At 45.3% G+C, this 27378-nt stretch overlaps 1 protein-coding gene across 1 annotated transcript in view; it reads right to left on the bottom strand.

Annotated features, from left to right (window-relative positions):
- MARCHF4 (membrane associated ring-CH-type finger 4) overlaps positions 1–27378 on the bottom strand; it is a 60343-nt gene that overhangs the window by 8888 nt on the left and 24077 nt on the right. The gene's annotated exons all lie outside the window — the stretch shown is intronic.

Raw genomic sequence — 27378 nt, 5'->3', positions numbered from 1 at the left:
CTATGTACAAGAATATAACTACTATAATACTGCCCCCTATGTACAAGAATATAACTACTATAATACTGCCCCCTATGTACAAGAATATAACTACTATAATACTGCCCCCCTATGTACAGGAATATAACTACTATAATACTGCCCCCTATGTACAGGAATATAACTACTATAATACTGCCCCCTATGTACAAGAATATAACTACTATAATACTGCCCCCTATGTACAGGAATATAACTACTATATTACTGCCCCCTATGTACAAGAATATAACTACTATATTACTGCCCCCTATGTACAAGAATATAACTACTATATTACTGCCCCCTATGTACAAGAATATAACTACTATAATACTGCCCCCTATGTACAGGAATATAACTACTATAATACTGCTCCCTATGTACAAGAATATAGCTACTATAATACTGCCCCCTATGTACAGGAATATAACTACTATAATACTGCTCCCTATGTACAAGAATATAACTACTATAATACTGCTCCCTATGTACAAGAATATAACTACTATAATACTGCCCCCTATGTACAAGAATATAACTACTATAATACTACCCCCTATGTACAAGAATATAACTACTATAATACTGCCCCCTATGTACAAGAATATAACTACTATAATACTGCCCCCTATGTACAGGAATATAACTACTATAATACTGCCCCCTATGTACAAGAATATAGCTACTATAATACTGCCCCTATTTAGTATGATTTCACATTGGGTTGTCGCTGTGAGGCATCAGAACATCTTCCTGGACTCTCTGATTACACTGTATTAGGCTCCTAATCAGAATGTGGGGATCTCTTCCCTCTTATGATAATCTGGTCATCCTTACAGATATTGGGTGTATCATGTCCCCAGTCTAAGTATTTCTGGTGATAAGAAGGGTATAACTATAGGCGTGAAGGTAGAAGGAGTGATAGTAGGTGCATAACCCCTCAGGACTGGAGGTAAGTACAGAGGAGATGAGATGTATGAGCCGAGCTCCTCCTCAGCTTAGAAAATAAATGTACGTTCCTATAAATTCAGAAATTCCACAACAAACATTTCCCGGGGTCACACAATGCAAATATCACAGGAGAATCTTATATCCTGAGATAAGACATGGGGAGTATCAGAGATCCATCTATCTCATATATAGCATCTGTCTATCTCTATCCATTGATCTCATCTATAGCTTCTTCCTGTCTTCTCCCCTTGGCCTCCAGCATTGTGTCCTCTATTAGATCTATGGTGGAGTCTCTGGTTATGTCAGGACCACGGTGCCTCCTGGCTGTGTGAGGAGCCTGATGAGGGGACGTGACACAGCAGATGATGGTGGAGATAACATGATGTGAAGGAATCAGGTCCCATCTCTGCTGTGAGGAGGCAGCACTGACACCAGCCCCTGGTCACAGGAGCTCACAATCGCTGCTGTGCACATACATACAAGTTCTGGTGCTGCAACTGAGAGATCCAGACCCTGGATCTGAGCTGTGTCCTCCTTATAATGCCCAAATTCCCCTACAGAACACCAACACAATGGGGCTCATTCACTAAGGGTCTGGGGACCGCACTATTGTAATATCCGACGGCTGTCGCGCGACACTAATCGGGGGCGTGGCCGTCAGACAACCCGACTGATTCGGACTAAACGTGGGATTTAAAATTCAAATTGTGTCACAAGACAAAGCACTTACATGCACCGGAAGAAGAGGGCGAACTCCGGCGGACCTCAGCGGGCAAGTGACACATGCAGGATATCGGGATATATTCATCCTTCGTCGGACAAGTCCTCATAGTGGGAGACTGACTCAGAGTCAGGAGACAAGGACGAAGGAGAGGGTGGTCCGGGTGGGACCTTGGGGGCCAGTAATAACATGGACACCTCGATTTCTTTGAAAAGAAGTTGCCCCAATTCTAAAGGGAAAAGAGAAAGGGGATCATCCTCAGAGGAGAGTCGGGGGAAGGGAAATAGTAAGAAAAAAGCCGTCTAACTCAATCACTCATGATGGCGGCACCCACTCCGTTGACACTGGCGTCCATTAATGTCGCCAGCATTAAGTCTGATGCGGCTAGATTTGCGGCCTTTGATTTTCTCGGCCGCGTTGAAGCCGACATTTTATTTTTGCAGGAGACCAGGCTGCCAGATTTGGCGGCCGTGTTTAAAGCTAAGAGGGAATGGAGACACGGGCCTTCCTATTGGTCTCTTGCGGCCGAGCCGTATAGCGGAGTGGCGGTCCTTTTTACCGCACCGGTAGAATGCCGACGAGTTATTGAGTTAGAAATGGGGAGGTGCCTGATCCTGGATGTCCTCATGAAGGGACAAGAACTTCGACTAATTAACATCTATGGTCCCCAGTCCAAGTGGGACAGGAAGTGTCTCTTTATGAGGATCAAGCCCTACCTTTTTACAAGTCGGCAGGTGGTCTTTGGAGGGGACTTCAATGCTGTCACGAGGTCCCAGGATAGGGGAGGTTCCAGAGACAAGCTGACTTATGATAGCGTCGCTCTTAATAGCATAGCTAGTGAGGCTCGCCTGGTGGATGTCCACATCCGGCACACCCCAGGCCACGCGGGGTTCACCTATTATAGGGGTAGCTGCAGGTCTAGAATAGACAGGTTTTATTTAAAGGAGGAAGCCATTTCTTTACCAGTTTCTGTTGTTGAGGTGGAGTTCTCCGACCACTGTCTAATTTAGCTTTCTTTGAATTTTACAGAGACCCCCCGGATGGGAAGAGGCTATTGGAAGCTCAATTTGTCTCTCCTAGATGAAACAGAGGTAAGACAACAGGTACCGCCTGTATCAGGGCCTGAGGAGGAAACTCGAGCATCTCGTCTCGACTGGAGGTAGTCGTGAGGACATCTCCAGAGTGAAGTCTTTGCTGAAGAGGTGTCAGTACGATAGACACGCATCTTTGGTTTTTGAGAGGGATTACGGAAAATACCGCTCGCCCGTCCCTTACAGTAACTAAAAGTGAGTGGTAAAGTTGTCACAGGACTGGTTGACAGTACGGGGTCCCTGAAAAGGTCCAGATCAGGGATTCTGGAGGTCGTCAGATCCTTCTACTCACACCTCTTGGGCAGGAAGGATCTAGATCGGGATGTGATGTCGGCTTTCCTGGCTGAAACTGTCCCTGAGCCAGGAGTAGACCCCTCTCTTGATGTTTTGACAGAGATGATCAGTGAAGAGGAAGTCAGCCGGGCGATTGAAGGGCTCGCCCTGGTAGCGTATGCATCTTGCCAGAACCCCTCTGGACTCGGGTCTACAGTCTGTTCTTCCAGCTGTTATGGGGGAATAGGCTGAACCTAATTAAGAGGGAGGTTACTTACCGCACGAGGAGACAAGGAGGGTTGTGTATGGTCAACCCTGTGGTGTTCCTAGTGAATACCTTTCTTAAGATCAATATCGCCAACCTCTGGAAAGAGAGGGCTCCTCCGTGGGTATACTCCTGCAGGAGATGGTTTAGGCCTTTCTTCCAGGAATGGGAGACAGGAGGACAAGTGAAGGATCTCCGCACACCGCATGGGCATCTTCCGGCTTACGCTAAGGTGATTCGCCGGTGGGGTCTGGGAATGTGGGAGATCAGGTCCATGTCAAGGAAACTCCTCAACAAAAGGCTCCTGTTTCCAGAGGCCTCTGGCCCTCAGGGATTGCCCAAGTCAGGATCTGGGGGTGGGTTTGAGTTTATTGAATTCCATCAGGATCCCCTTGAAGTTTTGGGACGTGACTTGGCGCTGCTTCCATGGAAAGCTGTGTGTGAGGGACAATCTGAAGTGTAGGAGCTCTGAGGAAAGGGGTTGTCCCCGGGAGGAGTGCGGTGGCCTGCTGGAGAGCATGGACCACTTCCTGCTTCAGTGCCCCTTTAACACAGAGGTGTACAACCGGGTGGGCGCTTCCATCCATTGGCCCGGGTTGGCCGGTCTCTCCTATGCGGAGTGGGCCTATGGAGCATTCAGAGGCCTGGGTGGCCGGGACCGCTGCACGTTATTCCTAGTCAGTCTAGTGGTCAGGTACCACACGTGGAACGCACGGTGTTTAGTGTCGACGCAGCGTAAAATCCTCCCGGTGGATGAGGTGGTTAGGAACATTCTGGGTGACCTGGTGAAGGTGCGCTCTCTGGAGTATGAGAGGCTGGGCACGGGGAGGGCCTCTCTGCTTTGGAGGGGGTTCTCCTTTAGTGTCCCTTAGTCTGTCATCTCCTCTCCTGGTGTTGGGCTGATGCTGCACAGTAGATTTTTGTTTTGTGTTCTGGGCATGTAGTGATGTAGGGGCTGCTGGCGCCGGACCTGGGCTTTATGTGGTATTGATTTGTTTAGGGATTTGATGTGTGTTATAGTCAATTGTTTTATATAGATTTTTATAGTATTTGTGTATATAGGTTGGTTGGTTTTGGGGTTTTGGTGTTAGGGTGTTAGGTTGGGAGGGGGTGGACGGGACTTGGACTGTACGATCCTGGGCACTGGTCTGGACTATATAACACAAACTTTGGATGTTAGTCCAGTGTCTGGGTGGGAGGGTGATGGGCGTGGGATTTAGTTAGTTATATTTAATGGTTTTTTGTTGTTGTTTTTTTTTTCCTGTTTATGTCTTTTTCGCTGTGTATTGTTTAGTTAATTAATTTTTTTTTCTCCTAATAAATAACTAAAAAAAAATTGTGTGGTGGGACTGTGTGAAGGTTTTGTTTTATAATGCTGACTGTGTGGTGTGTGTGTGGCTGGGCCAGGAGATTTTCGTAAGTCTCTTTTAGTTTATATTATTGTTTCGTTATTATTATTATTTTGGTTTATTTTGCCAGAAGTTATGGCTTGATTTATGTTTATTGTTGTAATGTTTTTCATTTTTATATATAAAATAAAAGATCCACAGGATGTAACTCTGCCACCTGTTGCCTCCACAAGGGGGAGCTCTCGATGTTCTTCTAAACTGTGACAATAGGCAATCTCCCCTGGACGTGGCTGCAGTCCTTTTATTTTTGTTTGTTTGTAGTAAGGATTTAATGGAAGATGTAATATAAGTGGAGGGTTCTGGATCTTTGTTCTGCTGCTGAGCTCCAGCTCCTGGGCTCAGATACCCCTCCACCTCATTGATTCTCTGTTATTGAGCTATCAACATCTGTCGCATCGCCAACTTGAGTCGCATCACTTGATCCGGCGCAGGACACAGACACTGAGCAGCTGGAGAACGATCTTCAGCTTTGAAGTCCATGCAGGAGGCGGCTCTTTTATGAGACCAGTGTGACTTGTGTCCTGGCATCCTGCCCTCACCCTGTGCACAGAGCAGCAGGACAGGATGTGATCCTGCAGAATGTCTGGGAGCGATGCTCTGCATGTGAATGGCAAGTATACAGAGGGAGATGTATAACCTATACCGGCTGTACATATATCATTATATACAGGAGATCCCCAGGTTATACCGGCTGTACATATATCATTATATACAGGAGATCCCCAGGTTATACCAGCTGTACATATATCATTATATACAGGAGATCCCCAGGTTATACCTGCTGTACATATATCATTATATACAGGAGATCCCCAGGTTATACCGGCTGTACATATATCATTATATACAGGAGATCCCCAGATTATACCAGCTGTACATATATCATTATATACAGGAGATCCCCAGGTTATACCGGCTGTACATATATCATTATATACAGGAGATCCCCAGGTGATACCGGCTGTACATATATCATTATATACAGGAGATCCCCAGGTGATACCGGCTGTACATATATCATTATATACAGGAGATCCCCAGGTGATACCGGCTGTACATATATCATTATATACAGGAGATCCCCAGGTTATACCGGCTGTACATATATCATTATATACAGGAGATCCCCAGGTTATACCGGCTGTACATATATCATTATATACAGGAGATCCCCAGGTTATACCGGCTGTACATATATCATTATATACAGGAGATCCCCAGGTTATACCGGCTGTACATATATCATTATATACAGGAGATCCCCAGGTTATACCGGCTGTACATATATCATTATATACAGGAGATCCCCAGGTTATACCGGCTGTACATATATCATTATATACAGCAGATCCCCAGGTTATACCGGCTGTACATATATCATTATATACAGGAGATCCCCAGGTTATACCGGCTGTACATATATCATTATATACAGGAGATCCCCAGGTTATACCGGCTGTACATATATCATTATATACAGGAGATCCCCAGGTTATACCGGCTGTACATATATCATTATATACAGGAGATCCCCAGGTTATACCAGCTGTACATATATCATTATATACAGGAGATCCCCAGGTTATACCAGCTGTACATATATCATTATATACAGGAGATCCCCAGGTTATACCAGCTGTACATATATCACTATATACAGGGGATCCCCAGGTTATACCAGCTGTACATATATCATTATATACAGGAGATCCCCAGGTTATACCAGCTGTACATATATCATTATATACAGGAGATCCCCAGGTTATACCAGCTGTACATATATCATTATATACAGGAGATCCCCAGGTTATACCGGCTGTACATATATCATTATATACAGGAGATCCCCAGGTTATACCGGCTGTACATATATCATTATATACAGGAGATCCCCAGGTTATACCAGCTGTACATATATCATTATATACAGGAGATCCCCAGGTTATACCGGCTGTACATATATCATTATATACAGGAGATCCCCAGGTTATACATGCTGTACATATATCATTATATACAGGAGATCCCCAGGTTATACCAGCTGTACATATATCATTATATACAGGAGATCCCCAGGTTATACCGGCTGTACATATATCATTATATACAGGAGATCCCCAGGTTATACCGGCTGTACATATATCATTATATACAGGAGATCCCCAGGTTATACCGGCTGTACATATATCATTATATACAGGAGATCCCCAGGTTATACCGGCTGTACATATATCATTATATACAGGAAATCCCCAGGTTATACCGGCTGTACATATATCATTATATACAGGAGATCCCCAGGTTATACCGGCTGTACATATATCATTATATACAGGAGATCCCCAGGTTATACCGGCTGTACATATATCATTATGTATAGGAGATCCCCAGGTTATACCGGCTGTACATATATCATTATATACAGGAGATCCCCAGGTTATACCGGCTGTACATATATCATTATATACAGGAGATCCCCAGGTTATACCGGCTGTACATATATCATTATATACAGGAGATCCCCAGGTTATACCAGCTGTACATATATCATTATATACAGGAGATCCCCAGGTTATACCGGCTGTACATATATCATTATATACAGGAGATCCCCAGGTTATACCAGCTGTACATATATCATTATATACAGGAGATCCCCAGGTTATACCGGCTGTACATATATCATTATATACATGAGATCCCCAGGTTATACCGGCTGTACATATATCATTATATACAGGAGATCCCGAGGTTATACCTGCTGTACATATATCATTATATACAGGAGATCCCGAGGTTATACCAGCTGTACATATATCATTATATACAGGAGATCCCGAGGTTATACCAGCTGTACATATATCATTATATACAGGAGATCCCCAGGTTATACCAGCTGTACATACATCATTATATACAGGAGATCCCTAGGTTATACCAGCTGTACATATATCATTATATACAGGAGATCCCCAGGTTATACCGGCTGTACATATATCATTATATACAGGAGATCCCCAGGTTATACCAGCTGTACATACATCATTATATACAGGAGATCCCCAGGTTATACCAGCTGTACATATATCATTATATACAGGAGATCCCCAGGTTATACCGGCTGTACATATATCATTATATACAGGAGATCCCCAGGTTATACCGGCTGTACATATATCATTATATACAGGAGATCCCCAGGTTATACCGGCTGTACATATATCATTATATACAGGAGATCCCCAGGTTATACCGGCTGTACATATATCATTATATACAGGAGATCCCCAGGTTATACCGGCTGTACATATATCATTATATACAGGAGATCCCCAGGTTATACCGGCTGTACATATATCATTATATACAGGAGATCCCCAGGTTATACCAGCTGTACATATATCATTATATACAGGAGATCCCCAGGTTATACCGGCTGTACATATATCATTATATACAGGAGATCCCCAGGTTATACCAGCTGTACATATATCATTATATACAGGAGATCCCCAGGTTATACCAGCTGTACATATATCATTATATACAGAAGATCCCCAGGTTATACCGGCTGTACATATATCATTATATACAGGAGATCCCCAGGTTATACCGGCTGTACATATATCATTATATACAGGAGATCCCCAGGTTATACCAGCTGTACATATATGATTATATACAGAAGATCCCCAGGTTATACCAGCTGTACATATATCATTATATACAGGAGATCCCCAGGTTATACCGGCTGTACATATATCATTATATACAGGAGATCTCCAGGTTATACCGGCTGTACATATATCATTATATACAGGAGATCCCCAGGTTATACCGGCTGTACATATATATTATTATATACAGGAGATCCCCAGGTTATACCAGCTGTACATATATCATTATATACAGGAGATCCCCAGGTTATACCAGCTGTACATATATGATTATATACAGAAGATCCCCAGGTTATACCGGCTGTACATATATCATTATATACAGGAGATCCCCAGGTTATACCGGCTGTACATATATCATTATATACAGGAGATCTCCAGGTTATACCGGCTGTACATATATCATTATATACAGGAGATCCCCAGGTTATACCGGCTGTACATATATCATTATATACAGGAGATCTCCAGGTTATACCGGCTGTACATATATCATTATATACAGGAGATCCCCAGGTTATACCAGCTGTACATATATCATTATATACAGGAGATCCCCAGGTTATACCAGCTGTACATATATCATTATATACAGGAGATCCCCAGGTTATACCGGCTGTACATATATCATTATACACAGGAGATCCCCAGGTTATACCGGCTGTACATATATCATTATATACAGGAGATCTCCAGGTTATACCGGCTGTACATATATAATTATATACAGGAGATCCCCAGGTTATACCAGCTGTACATATATCATTATATACAGGAGATCTCCAGGTTATACCGGCTGTACATATATCATTATATACAGGAGATCCCCAGGTTATACCGGCTGTACAGATATCATTATATACAGGAGAGCCCCAGGTTATACCGGCTGTACATATATCATTATATACAGGAGATCCCCAGGTTATACCGGCTGTACATATATCATTATATACAGGAGATCCCCAAGTTACACCGGCTATACATATATCATTATATACAGGAGATCCCCAGGTTATACCGGCTGTACATATATCATTATATACAGGAGATCCCCAGGTTATACCGGCTGTATATATATCATTATATACAGGAGATCCCCAGGTTATACCAGCTGTACATATATCATTATATACAGCAGATCCCCAGGTTATACCGGCTGTACATATATCATTGTATACAGGAGATCCTCAGGTTATACCAGCTGTACATATATCATTATATACAGGAGATCCCCAGGTTATACCAGCTGTACATATATCATTATATACAGGAGATCCCCAGGTTATACCGGCTGTACATATATCATTATATACAGGAGATCCCCAGGTTATACCGGCTGTACATATATCATTATATACAGGAGATCCCCAAGTTACACCGGCTATACATATATCATTATATACAGGAGATCCCCAGGTTATACCGGCTGTACATATATCATTATATACAGGAGATCCCCAGGTTATACCGGCTGTATATATATCATTATATACAGGAGATCCCCAGGTTATACCAGCTGTATATATATCATTATATACAGGAGATCCCCAGGTTATACCGGCTGTACATATATCATTATATACAGGAGATCCCCAGGTTATACTAGCTCTACATATATCACTATATACAGGAGATCCCCAGGTTATACCAGCTGTACATATATCATTATATACAGGAGATCCCCAGGTTTTACCAGCTGTACATATATCATTATACACAGGAGATCCCCAGGTTACACCGGCTGTACATATATCATTATATACAGGAGATCCCCAGGTTATACCAGCTGTACATATATCACTATATACAGGAGATCCCCAGGTTATACCGGCTGTACATATATCATTATATACAGGAGATCCCCAGGTTATACCGGCTGTACATATATCATTATATACAGGAGATCCCCAGGTTATACCGGCTGTACATATCATTATATACAGGAGATCCCCAGGTTATACCAGCAGTATATATATCATTATATACAGGAGATCCCTAGGTTATACCGGCTGTACATATATCATTATATACAGGAGATCCCCAAGTTATACCAGCTGTACATATATCACTATATACAGGAGATCCCCAGGTTATACCAGCTGTACATATATCATTATACACAGGAGATCCCCCGGTTATACCAGCTGTACATATATCATCATATACAGGAGATCCCCAGGTTATACCAGCTGTACATATATCATTATATACAGCAGATCCCCAGGTTATACCAGCTGTACATATATCATTATATACAGGAGATCCCCAGGTTATACCGGCTGTACATATATCATTATACACAGGAGATCCCCAGGTTATACCGGCTGTACATATATCATTATATACAGGAGATCTCCAGGTTATACCGGCTGTACATATATAATTATATACAGGAGATCCCCAGGTTATACCAGCTGTACATATATCATTATATACAGGAGATCTCCAGGTTATACCGGCTGTACATATATCATTATATACAGGAGATCCCCAGGTTATACCGGCTGTACAGATATCATTATATACAGGAGAGCCCCAGGTTATACCGGCTGTACATATATCATTATATACAGGAGATCCCCAGGTTATACCAGCTGTACATATATCATTATATACAGCAGATCCCCAGGTTATACCGGCTGTACATATATCATTGTATACAGGAGATCCTCAGGTTATACCAGCTGTACATATATCATTATATACAGGAGATCCCCAGGTTATACCAGCTGTACATATATCATTATATACAGGAGATCCCCAGGTTATACCGGCTGTACATATATCATTATATACAGGAGATCCCCAGGTTATACCGGCTGTACATATATCATTATATACAGGAGATCCCCAAGTTACACCGGCTATACATATATCATTATATACAGGAGATCCCCAGGTTATACCGGCTGTACATATATCATTATATACAGGAGATCCCCAGGTTATACCGGCTGTACATATATCATTATATACAGGAGATCCCCAGGTTATACCGGCTGTACAGATATCATTATATACAGGAGAGCCCCAGGTTATACCGGCTGTACATATATCATTATATACAGGAGATCCCCAGGTTATACCAGCTGTACATATATCATTATATACAGCAGATCCCCAGGTTATACCGGCTGTACATATATCATTGTATACAGGAGATCCTCAGGTTATACCAGCTGTACATGTATCCTTATATACAGGAGATCCCCAGGTTATACCAGCTGTACATATATCATTATATACAGGAGATCCCCAGGTTATACCGGCTGTACATATATCATTATATACAGGAGATCCCCAGGTTATACCAGCTGTACATATATCATTATATACAGGAGATCCTCAGGTTATACCAGCTGTACATATATCATTATATACAGGAGATCCCCAGGTTATACCGGCTGTACATATATTATTATATACAGGAGATCCCCAGGTTATACCGGCTGTACATATATCATTATATACAGGAGATCCCCAGGTTATACCGGCTGTACATATATCATTATATACAGGAGATCCCCAAGTTACACCGGCTATACATATATCATTATATACAGGAGATCCCCAGGTTATACCGGCTGTACATATATCATTATATACAGGAGATCCCCAGGTTATACCGGCTGTACATATATCATTATATACAGGAGATCCCCAGGTTACACCGGCTGTACATATATCATTATATACAGGAGATCCCCAGGTTATACCGGCTGTACATATATCATTATATACAGGAGATCCCCAGGTTATACCGGCTGTACATATATCATTATATACAGGAGATCCCCAGGTTATACCGGCTGTACATATATCATTATATACAGGAGATCCCCAGGTTATACCAGCTGTACATATATCATTATATACAGGAGATCCCCAGGTTATACCGGCTGTACATATATCATTATATACAGGAGATCCCCAGGTTATACCGGCTGTACATATATTATTATATACAGGAGATCCCCAGGTTATACCAGCTGTACATATATCATTATATACAGGAGATCCCCAGGTTATACCGGCTGTACATATATCATTATATACAGGAGATGCCCAGGTTATACCAGCTGTACATATATCATTATATACAGGAGATCCCCAGGTTATACCTGCAGTACATATATCATTATATACAGGAGATCCCCAGGTTATACCAGCTGTACATATATCATTATATACAGGAGATCCCCAGGTTATACCGGCTGTACATATATCATTATATACAGGAGATCCCCAGGTTATACCGGCTGTACATATATCATTATATACAGGAGATCCCCAGGTTATACCGGCTGTACATATATCATTATATACAGGAGATCCCCAGGTTATACCGGCTGTACATATATTATTATATACAGGAGATCCCCAGGTTATACCAGCTGTACATATATCATTATATACAGGAGATCCCCAGGTTATACTGGCTGTACATATATCATTATATACAGGAGATGCCCAGGTTATACCAGCTGTACATATATCATTATATACAGGAGATCCCCAGGTTATACCTGCAGTACATATATCATTATATACAGGAGATCCCCAGGTTATACCAGCTGTACATATATCATTATATACAGGAGATCCCCAGGTTATACCAGCTGTACATATATCATTATATACAGGAGATCCCCAGGTTATACCAGCTATACATATATCATTATATACAGGAGATCCCCAGGTTATACCAGCTGTACATATATCATTATATACAGGAGATCCCCAGGTTATACCGGCTGTACATATATCATTATATACAGGAGATCCCCAGGTTATACCGGCTGTACATATATCATTATATACAGGAGATCCCCAGGTTATACCAGCTGTACATATATCATTATATACAGGAGATCCCCAGGTTATACCTGCAGTACATATATCATTATATACAGGAGATCCCCAGGTTATACCGGCTGTACATGTATCATTATATACAGGAGATCCCCAGGTTATACCGGCTGTACATATATCATTATATACAGGAGATCCCCAGGTTATACCGGCTGTACATATATCATTATATACAGGAGATCCCCAGGTTATACCGGCTGTACATGTATCATTATATACAGGAGATCCCCAGGTTATACCGGCTGTACATATATCATTATATACAGGAGATCCCCAGGTTATACCGGCTGTACATATATCATTATATACAGGAGATCCCCAGGTTATACCGGCTGTACATATATCATTATATACAGGAGATCCCCAGGTTATACCAGCTGTACATATATCATTATATACAGGAGATCCCCAGGTTATACCGGCTGTACATATATCATTATATACAGGAGATCCCCAGGTTATACCGGCTGTACATATATCATTATATACAGGAGATCCCCAGGTTATACCAGCTGTACATATATCATTATATACAGGAGATCCCCAGGTTATACCAGTTGTACATATGTCATTATATACAGGAGATCTCCAGGTTATACCAGCTGTACATATATCATTATATACAGGAGATCCCCAGGTTATACCGGCTGTACATATATCATTATATACAGGAGATCCCCATAAGAGGCGCTGCCCAGAGCCGTCACTATGTGTATGTCTGGAAGCTGTTGCAGTGTAATCAGGTGAAGGGGGGTCTTCTTTGGAGACTGCAGGTGACTCATGGGGACGTATCAGGACAACTGCGCCGCTATATGGGAGACAACAGGAAATGTTCCAGAATGTAGAAAGATAAGAAAGTGCAGTGTATCTACATCCTCCACACGGTCCCCCAGAAATGATGGGGGTGATCAGTGACAACAATTAATTACGGTATTTATACAACATGTATCTAAGCCTGTCCAGTTGGATTGTCTGCTCCGCTGGTGTATCTAAGCCTGTCCTGTGGGATTGTCTGCTCCGCTGGTGTATCTAAGCCTGTCCTGTGGGATTGTCTGCTCCGCTGGTGTATCTAAGCCTGTCCTGGATTGTATCTCAGGATATCATGTGAGATACTGTCTTCTCAGCTGTTGTATCTAAGTTTATCATGTGTGATACAGTCTATCTGGCTGTTACATCTAAGCCTAATATATGTGGTTTGTATCTCAGCATATTATGTGAGATACTGTCGCATCAGAAGCCTACTACATGTGATACAGTCTGTTCGGCTGTTGTATCTAAGCCTACCATTCGTGATATAGTGTTCTGCGTCGTATCTCAGCAAACCATGTTAGATACTGTCTTATCAGCTGTTGTATCTAAGCCATCATGTGTGATACAGTCTCCGGTATTCCGCATTTCCTCCTGCCCATGATCAGCCTCCAGTAAATAATTGTTGTTACCATCTGTCGGGATCAGGGGATGGCGAGGCCGGGCCTGGGGAAGACTGCAATCTACATAATGAGAGTGGTAGTGGCGGCCATAGCGCATGACGAGCCTGGACGCCACCCGGCAGTGAACATTACAACCTGGCGATCGCTTATTCATTTGCATGGTAACTGTGTCTGATGTAATGTCAGCGCGTGGCGTCTATTAATCCCCCACAACCTGCTATAAAATCCTTAAAAAAATCCCCCATAAAACGCGTCGGCCTCTGATTGGTGCAAAGACCTCGTTCATTGTCACGTCCCGTTAACGTGAAGATGGCAGCATCTCCCCCCTGGCATAAAGAAACCTCCTCGCCAACCCGAAACGCGGCATCATTAAATTCCGATGGATGGGGGGGCATCATTCGGATGAGTAATGGCTGCGCCTCCTGCTGTCTCCTTTCTCATGCAGATGGGATGACGTAAAATACAAAGCAGATTCATAAGATTTGTGAGGATTTTTATGACACTTTCTGTCTCATTTACTAGTGAAGACATTAAGCGGCTGCAGGGGCTTCCGAGTGGCAGCCAGAATAGCGCCGCTCCGTAGCCGCTGCCTATTTTCGGAAGAGAAATTATTACAGCTCGGGGCACGTGGTGACGAATGTGAACTATTCCGCTCTACATCTTCTCAGAGAAAGGGAAGCAGGACGCAAAGCGGAGAACGTAAGACGACGCATTTCAGTCCAGGGAGGACGGTCTGAGGGTCGTCGGGGAAACTGAACATTGAGACCATTTTATCATTTAGAATTTTATCATTAGAAAGACGGCAGCTTTATAATAATGGGACCAGACAACAATAGTAGGCGTGCAGGACCGAGAAGGGAGACACAGAAACACTGATGGATCTGTGCTTCTCCCTCCTGATCTGTGTTTATGTGTCTCCCTTCTCGGTCCTGCACCCCTACTGTTGTTGTCTGGTCCAATTATTATTGCCCCTTATAAAGCTGCCATCTTTATAATGTTCAGTAGTTAAATCAGGGAGGAAGGGAAAGGGTTAACAGTTCTGTAGTCTGCTTCCTGACTCTGTGTAGCTGTGTAGTCAGGTCAGTGAGGAAGGGGAGGGGATCACAGTCAGCCACCAGGTATCTAGTTCATCCAGGTGATGGTGACCTCACTAGATATCCAGAACATCCAGGTGATGGTGACCTTACTAGATATCCAGAACATCCAGATGAAGGTCACCTCCATTTTATCCACTACATGCAGATGATGGTGACCTCGATAGGTATCTGGTACATCCAGATGATGGTGACCTCACTTGGAATCCAGTGTGACCAGTTGATGGTGACCTCAATAGGTATCCAGAACATCCAGATGGTGGTGACCTCACTAGGAATCCAGTACATCCAGATGATGGTGACCTCCATTTTATCCACTACATGCAGATGATGGTGACCTCGATAGGTATCCGGTACATCCAGGTGATGGTGACCTTACTAGGAATCCAGTGCGACCAGTTGATGGAGACCTCAATAGGCATCCAGATCATCTGGGTGATGCTGACCTCACTAGGTATCCAGTACATCCAGGTGATGATGATCTCACTAGGTATCCAGAACATCTGGGTGATGGTGACCTCACAAGGTATCAAGTACAACCAGGTGATAGTGACCTCACTAGGTGTCCAGAAGATTCAGGTGATGGTGACCTCACCAAGTATCCAGAACATCCAGGTGATGATGATCTCACTAGGTATCCAGTACCTCCAGGTGATGAAGATCTCACTAGGTATCCAGTATCTCCAGGTGATGATGACCTCACTAGGTATCCAGTATCTCCAGGTGATGATGACCTCACTAGGTATCCAGTATCTCCAGGTGATGATGACCTCACTAAGTATCCAGTATCTCCAGGTGATGATGACCTCACCAGGTATCCAGTACTTTTAGGTGATGGAGACTTCACCAGGTATCCGGTACCTCCAGGTGATGAAGATTTCACTAGGTGTCCGGTACCTCCAGGTGATGATGATCTCACTAGGTATCCAGTGGCTCCAGGTGATGATGACCTCACTAGGTATCCAGTATCTCCAGGTGATGATGACCTCACTAGGTATCCAGTATCTCCAGGTGATGATGACCTCACTAGGTATCCAGTACCTCAAGGTGATGAAGATCTCACTAGGTATCCAGTACTTTTAGGTGATGGAGACTTCACCAGGTATCTAGTACCTTTTGGTGATGGAGACTTCACCAGGTATCCAGTACCTCCAGGTGATGAAGATCTCACTAGGTATCCAGTACCTCCAGGTGATGAAGATCTCACTAGGTATCCAGTACCTCCAGGTGATGAAGATCTCACTAGGTATCCAGTATCTCCAGGTAATGAAGATCTAACTAGGTATACAGTAGCTCCAGGTGATGAAGATCTCACTAGGTATCCAGTACCTCCAGGTGATGAAGATCTCACTAGGTATCCAGTAACTCCAGGTGATGATGATCTCACTAAGTATCCAGTACCTCCAGGTGATGATGACCTCACTAGGTATCCAGTACCTCCAGGTGATGATGACCTCACTAGGTATCCAGTATCTCCAGGTGATGATGACCTCACTAGGTATCCAGTATCTCCAGGTGATGATGACCTCACTAAGTATCCAGTATCTCCAGGTGATGATGACCTCACCAGGTATCCAGTACTTTTAGGTGATGGAGACTTCACCAGGTATCCGGTACCTCCAGGTGATGAAGATTTCACTAGGTGTCCGGTACCTCCAGGTGATGATGATCTCACTAGGTATCCAGTGGCTCCAGGTGATGATGACCTCACTAGGTATCCAGTATCTCCAGGTGATGAAGATCTCACTAGGTATCCAGTACCTCCAGGTGATGAAGATCTCACTAGGTATCCAGTATCTCCAGGTAATGAAGATCTAACTAGGTATACAGTAGCTCCAGGTGATGAAGATCTCACTAGGTATCCAGTACCTCCAGGTGATGATGATCTCACCAGGTATCCAGTACCTCCAGGTGATGAAGATCTCACCAGGTATCCAGTAACTCCAGGTGATGATGATCTCACTAAGTATCCAGTACCTCCAGGTGATGATGACCTCACTAGGTATCCAGTACCTCCAGGTGATGATGACCTCACTAGGTATCCAGTATCTCCAGGTGATGATGACCTCACTAGGTATCCAGTATCTCCAGGTGATGATGACCTCACTAAGTATCCAGTATCTCCAGGTGATGATGACCTCACCAGGTATCCAGTACTTTTAGGTGATGGAGACTTCACCAGGTATCCGGTACCTCCAGGTGATGAAGATTTCACTAGGTGTCCGGTACCTCCAGGTGATGATGATCTCACTAGGTATCCAGTGGCTCCAGGTGATGATGACCTCACTAGGTATCCAGTATCTCCAGGTGATGATGACCTCACTAGGTATCCAGTATCTCCAGGTGATGATGACCTCACTAGGTATCCAGTACCTCAAGGTGATGAAGATCTCACTAGGTATCCAGTACTTTTAGGTGATGGAGACTTCACCAGGTATCTAGTACCTTTTGGTGATGGAGACTTCACCAGGAATCCAGTACCTCCAGGTGATGAAGATCTCACTAGGTATCCAGTACCTCCAGGTGATGAAGATCTCACTAGGTATCCAGTACCTCCAGGTGATGAAGATCTCACTAGGTATCCAGTATCTCCAGGTAATGAAGATCTAACTAGGTATCCAGTAGCTCCAGGTGATGAAGATCTCACTAGGTATCCAGTATCTCCAGGTGATGAAGATCTCACTAGGTATCCAGTAGCTCCAGGTGATCAAGATCTCACTAGGTATCCAGTACCTCCAGGTGATGAAGATCTCACTAGGTATCCACTATCTCCAGGTGATGATGACCTCACTAGGTATCCAGTACCTCCAGGTGATGAAGATCTCACTAGGTATCCAGTACCTGCAGGTGATGAAGATCTCACTAGGTATCCAGTACCTCCAGATGATGTTGACCTCACTAGGTATCCAGTACCTCCAGGTGATGAAGATCTCACTAGGTATCCAGTACCTCCAGGTGATGAAGATCTCACTAGGTATCCAGTACCTCCAGGTGATGATGATCTCACTAGGTATCCAGTGGCTCCAGGTGATGATGACCTCACTAGGTATCCAGTATCTCCAGGTGATGATGACCTCACTAGGTATCCAGTACCTCCAGGTGATGATGACCTCACTAGGTATCCAGTACCTCAAGGTGATGAAGATCTCACTAGGTATCCAGTACTTTTAGGTGATGGAGACTTCACCAGGTATCTAGTACCTTTTGGTGATGGAGACTTCACCAGGTATCCAGTACCTCCAGGTGATGAAGATCTCACTAGGTATCCACTATCTCCAGGTGATGATGACCTCACTAGGTATCCAGTACCTGCAGGTGATGAAGATCTCACTGGGTATCCAGTACCTCCAGGTGATGAAGATCTCACTAGGTATCCAGTACCTCCAGGTGATGATGATCTCACTAGGTATCCAGTACCTCCAGGTGATGATGATCTCACTAGGTATCCAGTACCTCCAGGTGATGAAGATCTCACTAGATATCCAGTACCTCCAGGTGATGGTGACCTCACTAGGTATCCAGTACCTCCAGGTGATGAAGATCTCACTAGGTATCCAGTACCTCCAGGTGATGAAGATCTCACTAGGTATCCAGTACCTCCAGGTGATGATGATCTCACTAGGTATCCAGTGGCTCCAGGTGATGATGACCTCACTAGGTATCCAGTATCTCCAGGTGATGATGACCTCACTAGGTATCCAGTACCTCCAGGTGATGATGACCTCACTAGGTATCCAGTACCTCAAGGTGATGAAGATCTCACTAGGTATCCAGTACTTTTAGGTGATGGAGACTTCACCAGGTATCTAGTACCTTTTGGTGATGGAGACTTCACCAGGTATCCAGTACCTCCAGGTGATGAAGATCTCACTAGGTATCCAGTACCTCCAGGTGATGAAGATCTCACTAGGTATCCAGTATCTCCAGGTAATGAAGATCTAACTAGGTATCCAGTATCTCCAGGTGATGATGACCTCACTAGGTATCCAGTAGCTCCAGGTGATCAAGATCTCACTAGGTATCCAGTACCTCCAGGTGATCAAGATCTCACTAGGTATCCAGTACCTCCAGGTGATGAAAATCTCACTAGGTATCCAGTAGCTCCAGGTGATGAAGATCTCACTAGGTATCCAGTATCTCCAGGTGATGAAGATCTCACTAGGTATCCAGTAGCTCCAGGTGATCAAGATCTCACTAGGTATCCAGTACCTCCAGGTGATGAAGATCTCACTAGGTATCCACTATCTCCAGGTGATGATGACCTCACTAGGTATCCAGTATCTCCAAGTGATGATGACCTCACTAGGTATCCAGTATCTCCAAGTGATGATGATCTCACTAGGTATCCAGTACCGCCAGGTGATCAAGATCTCACTAGGTATCCAGTAGCTCCAGGTGATCAAGATCTCACTAGGTATCCAGTACCTGCAGGTGATGAAGATCTCACTAGGTATTCAATACCTCCAGGTGATGAAGATCTCACTAGGTATTCAATACCTCCAGGTGATGAAGATCTAACTAGGTATCCAGTATCTCCAGGTGATGATGACCTCACTAGGTATCCAGTACCTCCAGATGATGTTGACCTCACTAGGTATCCAGTACCTCCAGGTGATGAAGATCTCACTAGGTATCCAGTATCTCCAGGTGATGATGACCTCACTAGGTATCCAGTACCTCCAGGTGATGAAGATCTCACTAGGTATCCAGTACCTCCAGATGATAATGACCTCACTAGGTATCCAGTACCTCCAGGTGATGAAGATCTCACTAGGTATCCAGTGTCTCCGGGTAATGAAGATCTAACTAGGTATCCAGTATCTCTAGGTGATGATGACCTCGCTAGGTATCCAGTACCTCCAGGTGATGAAGATCTCACTAGGTATCCAGTACCTGCAGATGATAATGACCTCACTAGGTATCCAGTACCTCCAGGTGATGAAGATCTCACTAGGTATCCAGTATCTCCAGGTAATGAAGATCTAACTAGGTATCCAATATCTCCAGGTGATGAAGATCTCACTAGGTATCCAGTACCTCCAGGTGATGAAGATCTCACTAGGTATCCAGTACCTCCAGATGATAATGACCTCACTAGGTATCCAGTACCTCCAGGTGATGAAGATCTCACTAGGTATCCAGTATCTCCAGGTAATGAAGATCTAACTAGGTATCCAGTATCTCCAGGTGATGAAGATCTCACTAGGTATCCAGTACCTGCAGGTGATGAAGATCTCACTAGGTATCCAGTACCACCAGGTGATGAAGATCTCACTAGGTATCCAGTACCTCCAGGTGATGAAGATCTCACTAGGTATCCAGTACCTGCAGGTGATGAAGATCTCACTAGGTATCCAGTACCTCCAGATGATGTTGACCTCACTAGGTATCCAGTACCTCCAGGTGATGAAGATCTCACTAGGTATCCAGTACCTCCAGGTGATGAAGATCTCACTAGGTATCCAGTACCTCCAGGTGATGAAGATCTCACTAGGTATCCAGTACCTCCAGGTGATGAAGATCTCACTAGGTATCCAGTACCTCCAGGTGATGAAGATCTCACTAGGTATCCAGTGGCTCCAGGTGATGATGACCTCACTAGGTATCCAGTACATCCAGGTGATGAAGATCTCACTAGGTATCCAGTACCTCCAGGTGATGATGATCTCACTAGGTATCCAGTACCTCCAGGTGATGATGATCTCACTAGGTATCCAGTACCTCCAGGTGTTGGTGACCTCACTAGGTATCCAGTACCTCCAGGTGTTGGTGACCTCACTAGGTATCCAGTACCTCCAGGTGATGATGATCTCACTAGGTATCCAGTACCTCCAGGTGATGATGATCTCACTAGGTATCCAGTACCTCCAGGTGATGATGATCTCACTAGGTATCCAGTACCTCCAGGTGATGAAGATCTCATTAGATATCCAGTACCTCCAGGTGATGGTGACCTCACTAGGTATCCAGTACCTCCAGGTGATGAAGATCTCACTAGGTATCCAGTACCTCCAGGTGATGGTGACCTCACTAGTTATCCAGTACCTCCAGGTGATGGTGACCTCACTAGTTATCCAGTACCTCCAGGTGATGGTGACCTCACTAGGTATCCAGTACCTCCAGGTGATGGTGACCTCACTAGGTATCCAGTACCTCCAGGTGATGGTGACCTCACTAGTTATCCAGTACCTCCAGGTGATGGTGACCTCACTAGTTATCCAGTACCTCCAGGTGATGGTGACCTCACTAGGTATCCAGTACCTCCAGGTGATGGTGACCTCACTAGGTATCCAGTACCTCCAGGTGATGGTGACCTCACTAGGTATCCAGTACCTCCAGGTGATGGTGACCTCACTAGTTATCCAGTACCTCCAGGTGATGGTGACCTCACTAGGTATCCAGTACCTCCAGGTGATGGTGACCTCACTAGGTATCCAGTACCTCCAGGTGATGGTGACCTCACTAGGTATCCAGTACCTCCAGGTGATGGTGACCTCACTAGGTATCCAGTACCTCCAGGTGATGGTGACCTCACTAGGTATCCAGTACCTCCAGGTGATGATGACCTCACTAGGTATCCAGTACCTCCAGGTGATGGTGACCTCACTAGGTATCCAGTACCTCCAGGTGATGGTGACCTCACTAGTTATCCAGTACCTCCTGGTGATGGTGACCTCACTAGGTATCCAGTACCTACAGGGTCCTTCTGTGATGACACATGATGTGATGAGGGGGTACATTGTACCTGTAATGAGAGCACAGTATGCACACATGTCACACATGACTCTCACCAGCTTCGGGAGCAGTGACTCCTGCAGGACACCTGTAGCAGAGTTGGTTTTATGATCATTTCATGGTTGGGCATTGAGCGTGAGGCGAGTGCGATGGATGGAGCTTTACTGCTGATCATTAAAAACTCATTAACAAAGCGCTGACGAGTCCCTGGCCTGGCACAGGCGCTGCGCTCTGTCTAGACACCGCAGACCAGGAACAATGGTAGCATGGCAACCACTGATGGCAGCGACTCGTCAGACGCTGAAATAATTACAGCAAAAACATCTGGACAAAGCAGGGCGAGGGCGCTGAGGCTAACTACTTGGCCCATGAGTCATGTGGCTATGCGGACTCCTCCTGTAGTCATTTAACTATGCCCATACCTGGGGCACCTCCTGTATACGAGTCATGTGACTATGCCCATACCTGGGGCACCTCCTGTATGTGAGTCATGTGACTATGCCCATACCTGGGGCACCTCCTGTATACGAGTCATGTGACTATGCCCATACCTGGGGCACCTCCTGTATACGAGTCATGTGACTATGCCCATACCTGGGGCACCTCCTGTATACGAGTCATGTGACTATGCCCGTACCTGGGGCACCTCCTGTATAAGAGTCATGTGACTATGCCCGTACCTGGGGCACCTCCTGTATACGAGTCATGTGACTATGCCCGTACCTGGGGCACCTCCTGTATAAGAGTCATGTGACTATGCCCGTACCTGGGGCACCTCCTGTATACGAGTCATGTGACTATGCCCGTACCTGGGGCACCTCCTGTATACGAGTCATGTGACTATGCCCGTACCTGGGGCACCTCCTGTATACGAGTCATGTGACTATGCCCGTACCTGGGGCACCTCCTGTATAAGAGTCATGTGACTATGCCCGTACCTGGGGCACCTCCTGTATAAGAGTCATGTGACTATGCCCGTACCTGGGGCACCTCCTGTATAAGAGTCATGTGACTATGCCCGTACCTGGGGCACCTCCTGTATACGAGTCATGTGACTATGCCCGTACCTGGGGCACCTCCTGTATACGAGTCATGTGACTATGCCCGTACCTGGGGCACCTCCTGTATACGAGTCATGTGACTTTGCCCGTACCTGGGGCACCTCCTGTATAAGAGTCATGTGACTATGCCCGTACCTGGGGCACCTCCTGTATACGAGTCATGTGACTATGCCCGTACCTGGGGCACCTCCTGTATACGAGTCATGTGACTATGCCCGTACCTGGGGCACCTCCTGTATAAGAGTCATGTGACTATGCCCGTACCTGGGGCACCTCCTGTATACGAGTCATGTGACTATGCCCGTACCTGGGGCACCTCCTGTATACGAGTCATGTAACTATGCCCGTACCTGGGGCACCTCCTGTATACGAGTCATGTGACTATGCCCGCACCTGGGGCACCTCCTGTCTGTGAATCATGTGACTATGCCAATACCTGGGGCACCTCCTGTATACGAGTCATGTGACTATGCCCGTACCTGGGGCACCTCCTGTATACGAGTCATGTGACTATGCCCGTACCTGGGGCACCTCCTGTATACGAATCATGTGACTATGCCCGTACCTGGGGCACCTCCTGTATACGAGTCATGTGACTTTGCCCGTACCTGGGGCACCTCATGTGATAGAAGTAATGTGACTATGCCCGTACCTGGGGCACCTCCTGTATACGAGTCATGTGACTATGCCCGTACCTGGGGCACCTCCTGTATACGAGTCATGTGACTATGCCCATACCTGGGGCACCTCATGTGATAGAAGTAATGTGACTTTGCCCGTACCTGGGGCACTTCATGTATGTGAGTAATGGTGACTATGCCACATTGACTGCAACTGAACTGACTTGTAATACTAAACACAGCCCAGGCACAGGTGTGGCGCAATTTCTGGAAGGAAGCAGATACGTTTTTCTAACCGTGTTCAATCTGGTCTAAGAATTAATGTTATCCCCTATCCCCTGGAAAACAGGGTTCTGTTCCCTCACCTGAATGGAGCAGCAGGTAAAGCATGCTCCCTGCCTCTCTGTTTCCTCTCTATGGGACTGATGGATGTAGCTGGGTGCAGCGCTCCCATAGTCAATGGACTAGGAACGCTCTGGGGCAACCTCTTTAAGAAACCCGAGTCACACAAGATCTTGCGCTGGAGTTCACCGTCTTTTTCCTGGTGTATGTAAGTGCATTGTTTTGCGACACTTTAGTTAAAGGGGTTTTCCCTTTAATGTTATTGTATGTATTATAAAAAGTTATACAAACTTCCAATATACTTTCTGTATCAATTCCTCACGGTTTTCTAGATCTCTGCTTGCTGTCATTCTATAGAAGCCTCAGGGCGCATTCCCGCAATCCGTTGCATCGCATTGTGCGTTGCGTTTTTGCCGCATTCCACTGGCTTCAGCCGTGATCACATGCTGAGGTTACATTGCGTTTTAGATGTAGTGGAAATACAATGTAACCCTAGCCGCGGTCACACGATCCGCTAGGCGTCCGTTCCTAACGCGACACTAGCGCACAGGGGGCGGTCCTCAGGCCGAACGCACATGTGTTACCAGGGAAACGCATGCGATTGATAAGCCGATCACATGCGTTTCCCTGGTAACGCATGTGCGTTCGGGCAGAGGACCCTCCCCTGTGCGTTAGCATCGCATTAGGAACGGACGCCTAGCGGATCGTGTGACCGCGGCCTTACTTTGAGTGGACAGAAATCTGACCATGGTCACACAGGTGCACTGCTCGTTATATCACACGGCTCTGATTACTCTCTGTGATACTAGCGAGCTGTGCACCTGTGTGACCATGGTCACATTTCTGTCCACTCAAATTAACATAGAAGTTTTCTATATAATGACAGCAAGCAGAGATCTAGAAAACCGTGAGGAATTGATACAGAAAGTACCGTATATACTCGTGTATAAGCCGAGTTTTTCAGCACAAAAAATGTGCTGAAAATCTTCCCCTCGGCTTATACACGAGTCAATCTATTCTATAACAGTAAAAAATACTTAAAAAATAATAAACTTATATACTCACCCTTTTTTTCTTTTAATGCTGGGGGCTGTGCTGTATACTACTGGGGGCTGTGCTGTATACTACTGGGGGCTGTGCTGTACACTACTGGGGGCTGTGCTGTATACTACTGGGGGCAGGCTGTATACTACTGGGGGCAGGCTGTATACTACTGGGGCAGTGCTGTATACTACTGGGGGCTGTGCTGTATACTACTGTGGGCTGTGCTGTATACTACTGGGGGCTGTGCTGTATACTACTGGGGGCTGTGCTGTATACTACTGGGGGCTGTGCTGTATACTACTGGGGGCTGTGCTGTACACTACTGGGGGCTGTGCTGTATACTACTGGGGGCTGTGCTGTATACTACTGGGGGCTGTGCTGTATACTACTGGGGGCTGTGCTGTATACTACTGGGGGCTGTGCTGTACACTACTGGGGGCTGTGCTGTATACTACTGGGGGCAGGCTGTATACTACTGGGGGCAGGCTGTATACTACTGGGGCAGTGCTGTATACTACTGGGGGCTGTGCTGTATACTACTGGGGGCAGGCTGTATACTACTGGGGGCTGTGCTGTATACTACTGGGGCAGTGCTGTATACTACTGGGGGCTGTGCTGTATACTACTGGGGGCAGGCTGTATACTACTGGGGGCAGGGCTGTACACTACTGGGGGCTGTGCTGTATACTACTGGGGGCTGTGCTGTATACTACTGGGGGCTGTGCTGTATACTACTGGGGACTGGCTGTATACTACTGGGGGCTGTGCTGTATACTACTGGGGGCAGGCTGTATACTACTGGGGGCTGTGCTGTATACTACTGGGGGCTGTGCTGTATACTACTGGGGGCTGTGCTGTACACTACTGGGGGCTGTGCTGTATACTACTGGGGGCTGTGCTGTATACTACTGGGGGCAGGCTGTATACTACTGGGGGCAGTGCTGTACACTACTGGGGGCTGTGCTGTATACTACTGGGGGCAGGCTGTACACTACTGGGGGCTGTGCTGTATACTACTGGGGGCAGTGCTGTATACTACTGGGGGCTGTGCTGTATACTACTGGGGGCAGGCTGTATACTACTGGGGGCAGTGCTGTATACTACTGGGGGCAAGCTGTATACTACTGGGGGCAGGCTGTATACTACTGGGGGCAAGCTGTATACTACTGGGGGCAGGCTGGGCTGGCTGTCTACTACAGGGGGTTTGCTGGCTATATACTGGGGGGGTGGTCTGTGACCAATGCATTTCCCACCCTCGGCTTATACTCGAGTCAATAGGTTTTCCCAGTTTTTGGTGGTAAAATTAGATACCTCGGCTTATACTCTGGTCGGCTTATACTCGAGTATATACGGTATATTGGAAAATTTTATAACTTTTTATAATGCATACAATAACATTAATTTGCTGAAATGGGAAAACCCCTTTAGACCCTGCGCTCAGTCCGAATCAGTCGGACTGTCCTCCCCCTCCCCCCGATTTGTGTTGCATGAAAACCAGCGCAGCCTCGTCACAATCCGATTGCGTGCGACACAACCCCAGTGCAGACACCTGTTAAATACCTGTCAAAGCTGCACAAATCCCGAAAACAGCAAACAGTCTGACAAAAGTGTGATCCATTACCCTTAGTAAATAAGCCCCAATGTGGGTCATTTACTAAGGGCCCGATTCGGGTTTTCCGACGTGTTACCCGAATATTTTCGATTTGCACTGATTTTCCCTGAATTGCCCCGGGATTTTGCCGCACGCGATCAGATTGTGGCACATCGGCGCC

The sequence above is a fragment of the Engystomops pustulosus genome, chromosome 8 (assembly GCF_040894005.1).
Source record: "Engystomops pustulosus chromosome 8, aEngPut4.maternal, whole genome shotgun sequence".
Lineage (NCBI taxonomy): Eukaryota > Metazoa > Chordata > Amphibia > Anura > Leptodactylidae > Engystomops > Engystomops pustulosus.
The sequence above is the reverse complement of the archived record's forward strand: the minus strand, read 5'-3'. Positions and strand labels throughout refer to the sequence as shown.